The 9,877-nt window shown below is 37.8% G+C and overlaps 1 long non-coding RNA gene across 1 annotated transcript in view; it reads left to right on the top strand.

The window, feature by feature from the left end:
* The first annotated feature begins 7,947 nt into the window (after positions 1-7,947).
* LOC144453282 (uncharacterized) overlaps positions 7,948-9,877 on the top strand; it is a 7,840-nt gene continuing 5,910 nt past the window's right edge. Inside the window, exon 1 of the long non-coding RNA XR_013482406.1 lies at positions 7,948-8,081. This is a non-coding gene — a long non-coding RNA (uncharacterized LOC144453282). The remainder of the gene's footprint in view (positions 8,082-9,877) is intronic.

The following is a 9,877-nucleotide window of genomic DNA, read 5'->3' as shown; positions in this document are numbered from 1 at the left end:
CGCATGTGTCATATTTTGACTGTCAACTGCCACCTGTTGATACATAGGCCATTTCATGACACACAGATCTACATTTCATTCATTTGTCTTTGTAACTAAAACAATCACCTGGATTTCGATTGACAATGTAAACATACTTGTTATGTTGATAATGAGAAGAACTTCTAGAGTTTTCAATTAATCACTGACAACAGTGGCCGTTCTATTAAATCGTAATCGTCGTGCGGGTGAAGTTTGTAAATCTGGTGTTGGAAGAGTCAGCCCGTGTTTTCCTCTCCTTAGAATGTCGTTGAGTGCTCCCTACTGTCGCCCTGGTGGACATAGCAATCACGGAGCCGCGCCTCTGGACCCAGCCTCTGGAGAGACAAGGCCCGTGCTGCGGAGAACGCGATGTGTTCGAATAGCAACTCACTTTCAGAAGTCGAACATAGTTACTATGCACAACGAAAGTTGTCAATGTAAATAGAACGTGGAAATGTTGGACTGTTTTAGCAGTGATAGCAAACTTACATGTCGTATATATCCACTTTTATTACCTTGAAAATGATTTTCTCCAGACGAACTTCTTTGTCCATATTAACGACACGTACTCAAGGTAAGATAGAAAGTCTTTTCTTGTCAAATAAGATATCCAAATCTATATCTATTTCAAGACTGAATTTACTCATGTTATTCTCCAAAGTTGAGGTGCGTTGTTTGTAATATGCATTCCTTTGATCATACAGGTGATTAGTAATACCATTTATTAAGTTATTGATGACAAAGAGAAGTAGACTAAAGATTCACACACTCATCATTCTTAGTTGAAACTAAATATTTTCACTTGCCATTTTAATGTAAGATCTAACCGTAAGCTTATTTGTCTGAGAAGCAAAACTAGCCGAAGATTTTAAATTGTTTTTGTATTCATTTACTCTTGAACAGTATAAAGTGTGAAATGTGGCCAGTAACTATAGTATGGTCGTTCATATATTTATATGTCTGAATATACATTAACTGGGACCCCTCCAGATAAGAGAGTTGATTTGTTGTTTGTAGTACAATGATACTACTGTCTTGTAAAACTGTTGCATATGTCAATGAGAGTAAATGAGAGTCAAACAGTCAAAAGTGCACGTGAGCAAGTAGAGTTTATTTTCGACAATTTAAATTTCTTGAAACATTTACTTTCGTCGAAAAATTGGAAGAAAAGTTCGTAAATCACCAACAAATTTCAACAAAAATGAAAACTTATCTCAATAAAATAATGTTAACATGAAATAGAAAATGTGTTTCCTTCGAAATACTACAAATAAATAGTTAAAGATCCAACCCTCTCCCCACATCACATCACAACTAACAGTGGTGGCAGTGGTGGGATGCCAAAAAATCATAAAAGAAATGCAATAAATAGATAATAGAAGATTGGTCATAGTAACATTTGACCCTCCCCTTAATTCGATTTCATAAAATACTACACCCCACACCCCCAACCAAAATTCTCACTCGGTACCCCCGCCGGCCAAACTCTACAGGTATTAGTGAAGAAAAAGAATACTATTCTTAGCCTGTACGGCTTGGCATGGAGGAGTGGCTTGAAATTTTAGTGATAGAGATTTAAATGAAAGTCATCAAAAATCGCAAATATCTTAATTAATAAATCTAACTTCACAATTGTTACGTTTGTATTTTTAAAAGGCTAAATCTCACTTTTTTATTAAACAAGCAAGCTGGAGGCGAAGATTTTACATAATCTTTATCAACGAGTGCGGGCGCTGTTCAATGTATGTTGAACACCCATAAACCTGTGCGTTACACTGGGCGACGTACTATAGTCTATGGTGTTTTCCTAAATGATATGAATCCTGCTACTAGTACTACAGATGTATCAATAGACGCTCTATACTAGAAGACAATTTAGGGACAGGTCAGTTTCTCCAGCCTGGGGGGGGGGGTGTGGATTCTTAAATCGGGCCGACAAAAAGTCACTGACCCCCCCTATCTGTAAAACCCAAAACAGGCTGACCCCCCCCCCCCTATCACTTAATTCTAAAACATGATGACCCCCCCCCCCCCATATATGATATTCGCATGAGTGACAGGTATTTTTTGATCGTGACTCAGTGTGGACTGCTTGACTGTCTTGCATCTACTTTATAAGATCCCGGGTTAGCACTATCATAATTATAATTATTGACTACACAGGGTAAATATATTTGAAAAGGAGTTTAATAGCATCTTGACAGTAAAAGGTAGGGGGAAAGCTTGAGAAGGGAATATGTACAGCTGTCATGGGGGGTCCTTGGGGGTCTCCCCCTAGAAGCTCAGGAGGTTTTTAACTCTGAAAAGTCAATTTTGAGACTATTCAGACATTTTTAGAAAATCATTTCCAAGCTTTACAAGACAGCACCAACATGTAAAAAGCAACTACATAAGGTTGAAATATTTTTGAAATATAGTTTGATAGGATCTTGACAGTAAGAGGTAGGGGAGAGATCTTGAGACTGGGAAGTGTACACCTCATGGGGGGGGGGGGGTCCTAGGCGGTCTCCCCCTAGAAGCCCTGGAGGTTTTTTCCCTGAAAAGTCAATTTTGAGACTATTCAGACCCTTTCAGACAATAATTTCCAAGCCTTACAAGACAACACCAACATGTAAAAAACAACTACATAGGGTTGAAATACTTTTGAAATATACTTTGATAGCATCTTGACAGTAAGAGGGGAAGAGCTTGAGACTGGGATATGTCCACCTCATGCGGGGGGTCTGAGGGGGTCTCCCTCTAGAAGCCCTGAAGGATTTTTACTCTTATAGCCAATATTTACGCTATTTAGACCCTTCAAGCAATAACTTAATCCATGCTTTACAAGACAGCAAGTATCAGAAACTATTCTTTATAACTTACACTAAGGGTTGAAATATGTTCTTAAAAAGTTAAATGGCATCATTATATACATGTAGGTCAGCACATCTAATGGTAGTATCATTGGTAGGGGAGATTTGGAGATTAAGGCAATTTTAGACTATCTTGGCAAACATTTCACATCTTGAAAAGACAATATCATCTCAAATTAGAATAGGGTGAAAATATTTAAGAAAAGTTTAATACCATTATGACAGTAAAAAGGTTTTTGGTGAATCTGATTGTTGGTTGAATGCATGAGTGACCTCTGGGGGTGAGGAAGTCCTTGGGGTTTTCCCCCTGGCAGATATGGAGTTTTTTGCTTGAGATACTAAGGCAATGTTTAGGTTATTCATAACCTTTGAGGTAATATTTCCAAGCTTCGAAAAGCTAAGTAAACCTAAATGTACATTTTAAATGAGTTTCCTATATCACATAAAATAGACATGTAACATTAGTATAGGGGCATTAATATATGTATAATAAAGTCACCGGTATGTTAGAGAACTTTAGGTGGTCATACCTAGTGTATAATAGAAACTGGAATCTGATGAGATGTGGTGATTTGTAGTGTCAATAACATGACGAGTAGAACAATTTAGATTAACTTCATTTATAAACTATCTATGAAAATTGCCGTTACGAAACCTTCAATTCACAAGTTCACTTTTGCCCCAAACTGCAATATAAGTGAAGCATTGATTGTGAAACAGCCAAGCATTTACATGACATGTTCTGTAATTAGTGTGGTAGCTAGGTAATACATGTATATGTATATGTATAGTTATGTTTGAACTAATAAGTAATATTAAAGAATTCATGTAAGAAACAGGGACAAGAACAAATATTGACATGTACCACATTTCAGACAAGGCTATATGCCATTGTAGAAAGGATTTTTTTCTTCCATCACAATTTAAAACACAATGACCCCTCCCTATCCACAATGTTCAAAACAGCATGACCCCCCTACTGCCAATTTCAAAAACAGGGTGACCCCCCCTACCAATCCACCCCCCCAGGCCGAAGAAACTGACCGGTCCCTTAAAGGTAGGGGAAATATATTCAAGACAAAAAATTGCAATATTTAGACTGTAGACAAGGAACACAACAAATTACGAAATACTACGCGGACATGAGCACTCCGTGACGACTGTCCAAACACATTTTATTAGTGTTCAAAGATCTTTTGAAAGTGACAGATGCCTGGCCTGACATAACACTTTTCAAAGATGCCAGACTGTTTCTTCAGGACGAGACTCGGGGACTGCAATCCATGGATACATATTATTCTTCAATTTCCAATGCGAAATGTAGCTATAAACTCCAGACGACAGTACCGCAAGCAGCAATGGATAAAATTCTTCGAAAATGTAACCTCTTTATCATTATGGTAACCCATATCTATGTTTTATTCTCGCCTCTCTCCAGGAAACCAGGAGACAGTTGAACATTCCGTTCAGTCAACTGAAATGCACGATTGACTACGTCAGAGACCCAGGTCCATGATATCTGAAGACGTCATCTGCGTAAAACCTGAAGTTGAAATGGATCATTGTGACAATAGCTCCATATAAATGGATGCAGAAACATTTTAATACTATGTGTCTATGAGATTTAAGCTACCATTTGTGGCTATTTTATACAGTAACACAGAAAGTTTTTTTTTGCAGGAAAAAGCACATAAGTAAGTAAGTGAGTGAGTGAGTGAGTGAGTGAGTTAGTGAACTGTGACAGACAGGCAGACAAACAAATAAACAAACAAACACATATGTACGTACGTACGTACGTACAGGCCTGTATAATACTATTGAAATAATATACTATGTTTCTATATATCTATACAAACACCATTATAGGTATATTATGTCAATTATCATGACTATGAACCACTTAGTACCAGTTTATGGCTTTCAATGAATAAAAAGAAGTAAAAAGAACTTCAGTAGGTCTCAGTAGGTGAAATGAATTACAAAATTTACGTTTTAGCATTGAACCTAATCTGAATGACTATTTCCACAGTTGCAGTTGACCTCTAGGTGGCAGTATGATCACTGCAGCCAATTATAAATGTTTGGTACTGTGTGCCCCTATCTCTGGTTGATCTTGATTTGGGATTACAGTGTCAGATGTTGATATCCTCTGTGATCTTTCTTAAAAATACATGCTAGAATGTGTCAATATAAAATGGAAATGGAGTCCCAGTCAATGTTATGCTTGTATAGTATTGAGTGTTTAGCTAAAGGAACATCACATACACTATTGTGTGAGTGTAACATGATTATTAAAGTGGCACAGGCTGACAATCATATATGTCTGTAAACGTGAAAATACTTACAAAACCTTCAATGTACTTAATATTCTAGTATAATGTTAATGTTGATGTATACCTTCTATGACATCACAATTTGTGTTCTGATATTCTTAGAACTGTTGATTACATAATAATATGGAGTTCCTGTACATAATAAATTATGTCATCAGATCATTTATAAGTTATTACCCGGTTTCAGTTCAGTCAATTGCAAGTAATCATTATTGGGGTGTACAATGTTGGTATGCATCAGTAAGTAGAATACCGTGAAAACTTTATAAAAAAATACATCCCCAAAAACATAAATTCAGCTTGTTCCCCTTTAATGATTCTGGATTCTGGGATTTCCATGTTACCAATTTTCAATTTTCTTTCTTACAATTATATATATACCCGTAATTCCTCAGGTTAGCGCCCTGGGCGGTTTCAAGCCCCCCAGACCCCCAAGTTGGGGTTGGGCGGTTTCCTGCGTACCCTATTTTCGCTGTGACCAAAACAATGCCTCATACATACTATGAGTGTTGCAAATGTGGAGTCTGAATACACTGATCAAAAGCTCCGACAATTCTGACTGGATGATAGATGTCTTGAAACAGAATACACATGTGCTGGAAACATATAATGTTGCAATCTTTCATTTTCACTCAATTCTACTATCAAACCAACACACATTGATAAAAACCATGAGCGGTCCCTTTGATGTAATCTCTGCATTTATTAACATTGATAAAACGATTTCCAAGTAAAAAGTACCAAACATTGTCGGAAGACATGAAAATTAGAATTTACATTAGGTAATGCAGGAATTGGTAATGGCTTCTCCTCTGTGACAGCACAGCTGTTTTTAATGTATATTGGATCGTGACACATGATATTGTACATGTAGTATTATGTACCCAGTCCATGTAACAAAAAATTCAAAATCGGAACAGTTGCGGGGCAAAGTGCTAGATCTAGCACTTCGCCATTTTTTGACAAAGTGCTAGATCTAGCACTTTAGCGAAAAGTGGCGAAGTGCTAGATCTAGCACTTCAACAAAGAGTGGCAAAGTGCTAGGTCGTCGGTAAATATGTCATGTTATACCGGTAATGGACATGTTATTACTCTCAGTGTAAAATGTTACTTCTCGTGTTAACGACCTTAGAGTTTGATTTTCCGTATGTTTTGCCAATGCACAAACAAGTTTCTACTTCGTAATTTTCAGTAACGTTCAGTTTTGTATTTTTTCGATGTTCTATGCGGCGAAAACTACAGCACGTGGTCGTTTCCCTTCCACGTTTCGTAATCCTTACAACGGCTTGACACCACTACCAACAACCGCAGACCGCCATTTTGACAGCTGTCACGTCAAATAACGCACTCCCATATACAGTCGAAACTACGAACATTTTGTTCGGCGTGCGTCACAGACTTCAACTATAGCACGCAGTCATTTCGTCGGAACCACGTTTCGTACTCCGTAGTTGACAACGGCGTGACACCACACAGTCGAAACTTCGAAGATTTCAGGAAGTAGAAACATTTAGTTCGGCGTGTGTCACAGACTTCATACTGCAGATTTAATGGCAGTGACATTTGTAACATTGCATGACAAAGATATAATATAAAGGAAAACTGAATTTCTTGGTGTGTGTGTGTGTGTGTGGGGGGGGGGGGGGTTAGTGTGTCTAGATGCGAGAGCGAAGATTTTTCTTGATCGTTGAACACGAAAATAAAGTCTGGGTGTAAGTTTATATCATGTTCACTATATTTCTATTGAATAGATAGATTCACTTCTTTCAGTATTATCAGATCGTTTATAGATGACAAAAAATATTGCTATCGAAAACGTAAGTGCGAAAACATATTCGTGTGAACAATTTTAATTTCAGCCCTTCATTGCTGTAAATATTTTGATAGAAATCTATAAATAACCCGTCACTACTGTTTTGTAAATTCCATGTACTTGGTACTGCCAACTTCTTTATTGAAAACAACGACAATAAATAATCCATGACTTCGCCAGATCTCAAGTAAACCATCACATTACTGTTTACTGATTTTTTTTGCATTCCTAGACAATCACCAACTTCAATATCGTCCCTTATGTAATTCCTGGTCGCTCAGAAATTATACTCCAATGTGGGATAAAGATTTCAGTGATTTTCAAATTTATTTCAAGACGTTATGATTGATATATCTTTCCCGCTCTAAAATAGACATGGTATAAGAAATACTGAGTGGCTAGTCCTTGTTTACAGAGTAGATTGCAGATTCTGAAGTACAGTCCCGCCCACAGGCACTCCCGAGATATGTATGATATCAGAATGTTTCTATCAGAATACAATACAATGTCGATAATATCGATGATATTGACGTATTTTAGCCAATTGTATATGAAAGGGGTAAAATAATAACACTTGTTTCTGTGATCGCGCAAGTCCATCCAAGGTATTGACAAGGCATGTTTGTAACAGAACACACAACCCCCGGGACACAACCGTACGTACGGCAACGTGAAGTTTCAACCGGCCGTTTTACTCGGCAAACATTTAACAAACTTCAGATAAATCGTGTCGTTGTTACAATCGGCCAAAGATAAGTTTTGGAGTCGATCGTGCGCCACACGACCATGTACACGGACTACTGACATGGCGCATGTATGTGACATTTATCGACCACGTTATATCAAGCCGTTGGAGGCGCTTCGTTGTTTACAGTCCCGCACTTCGTTGTTTTCTGGCGAAGTGCTAGATCTAGCACTTCGGCGAAAACTGACGAAGTGCTAGATCTAGCACTTTGTCAAAAAGTGGCGAAGTGCTAGATCTAGCACTTTGCCCCGCAACTGTTCAATTTTGGACCATTTAGCTACCTCCCCAGTCCCATGACGATAAAGACGTAATTACATGTAAGTGTTGACAACATTCAATGCATGGTCAGTGAATAGCTCTGCCAGTATCATATACCCAACGTGATTGGGTGAAATTACTCACTTTTTTGTAAGCTGCGATCCTATTGGTCATATATGACGTAGTGACCTAATTACATTAATTATTTCACAACATGGCGACTTGTAAAAAGACTAGCGCAGCGATCACACTTGGAGGTTGGAATGCGCCGTATACAGTCATCTTATGAAGGGAAATATACATTTTTAGCAATGCTACATTCCTAGAAAGAATACTGATGTTTCTGTGATGTAAATAGCAGATTGAATTACGACATACCGTCATAGGAAGAATTGAAGCTTCGTATGTTGATGTGAGTCCACCCACGTGGAATATGTTTACAGTTACACATCGTTGTATGTACATGTACTACAAAATATACCAATGCATGCCAAGTCAGTCATTTTCTAAATCCTCCAAAATAATATAGATTAAAAAATGAAATTCTTCAGTTGTCCCCCCCCCTATTTTGAACTAAATCCCAAAAAAATTTATGCAAAAAGGGGGGGGGGGGATCAATCATTATAAGGTGTATTATCATTCGTATGTAGCCTGCACAACTTCAAATTTATTGTGAGGGAAACCCCCAGCTGTTGTCCCATGAGAGTTACATGAATTTTGATTAAAAGTATACCTTGTCAATCATTTATTAGCTTAGGTATCATACTGCCTTATCATTGGTATGAATATTATACAAACGCTAACTTGTTGCCAAGTAGACCTCTGTAGTAGACCGACTACTTTTGCGACAGTCCCAAGAGAATTACGTGAATAAATTACGTGCTTGTCAATCATTCAACTCTCATTACAATGCAGTCTCATTATTGCCCCAACACACATTAGCACTGGCGGTGTCTCAAAGGGGGCAAACATCTTTGGCGGTACGTCAAAATAACGATGAATAAACAATGCAAGGTCAGATTGTGAATGAATTTTTAGGCGCATGAATGCGGAAGAACGGGAAGAACAAAAATTTCATTCGTCACATACCAGGAGGGGGGGGGGGGGGCGGTTTCCCGTAACTTTGCCAAAAGTCGACATTGTAAAAAAGAAAGGCCTGGGCGCTTGCCCGTGTGAGGGCGCAAACCCGAGGAATTACTTATATATATATACACACACACACAAAATACACAAGTTATGGTACGGAGCCGTTACTCAGAGTTTCACGCTTGAATGCGATCTTCGGACAAAGATCAATTACTACCAAACCAGAGTGACTGTAGAGTTTCAATTACTACCAAACCAGAGTGACTAGTTTCAATTACTACCAAACCAGAGTGACTATAGCATTTCAATTACTACCAAACCAGAGTGACTATAGTTTCAATTAGTCACCACAATATTTTTTACATCTCACTCAGTATTTTTTGTCATGAATAACACAAACAAAATGCAGACACTGATAGCATGCACGTACATAAAATGTTACAAATTATTCTGTGTGAACACAATTAAACAGTTTTGAATTTGAGTCTTTCTTGTTTCATCCAACAGTGATGTTGATTTGTGCTCACACGGAGGTAATTATCATGCCACTCAATTGAAACTCTATGGACACTCTAGTGTGGTAGTAACACCTTATGTATGCTTAGATGTTATTCTCCAATATTTTTCTTATGTTCAGCCAAGGAAAATGAGTGACCTAATTAGGGGCCTTTGTCACTACAAGTTGTTGTTGTTAGACTCCTAGTGACAACCCTTAGGTCATGAGTATTTTTCAGTTGAATAAAAAAAAATATTGGCAAATAATATAATT

This window comes from Glandiceps talaboti, unplaced genomic scaffold (genome assembly GCF_964340395.1).
Source record: "Glandiceps talaboti unplaced genomic scaffold, keGlaTala1.1 scaffold_36, whole genome shotgun sequence".
NCBI classification, from domain to species: Eukaryota; Metazoa; Hemichordata; class Enteropneusta; family Spengelidae; genus Glandiceps; species Glandiceps talaboti.
The sequence above is the reverse complement of the archived record's forward strand: the minus strand, read 5'-3'. Positions and strand labels throughout refer to the sequence as shown.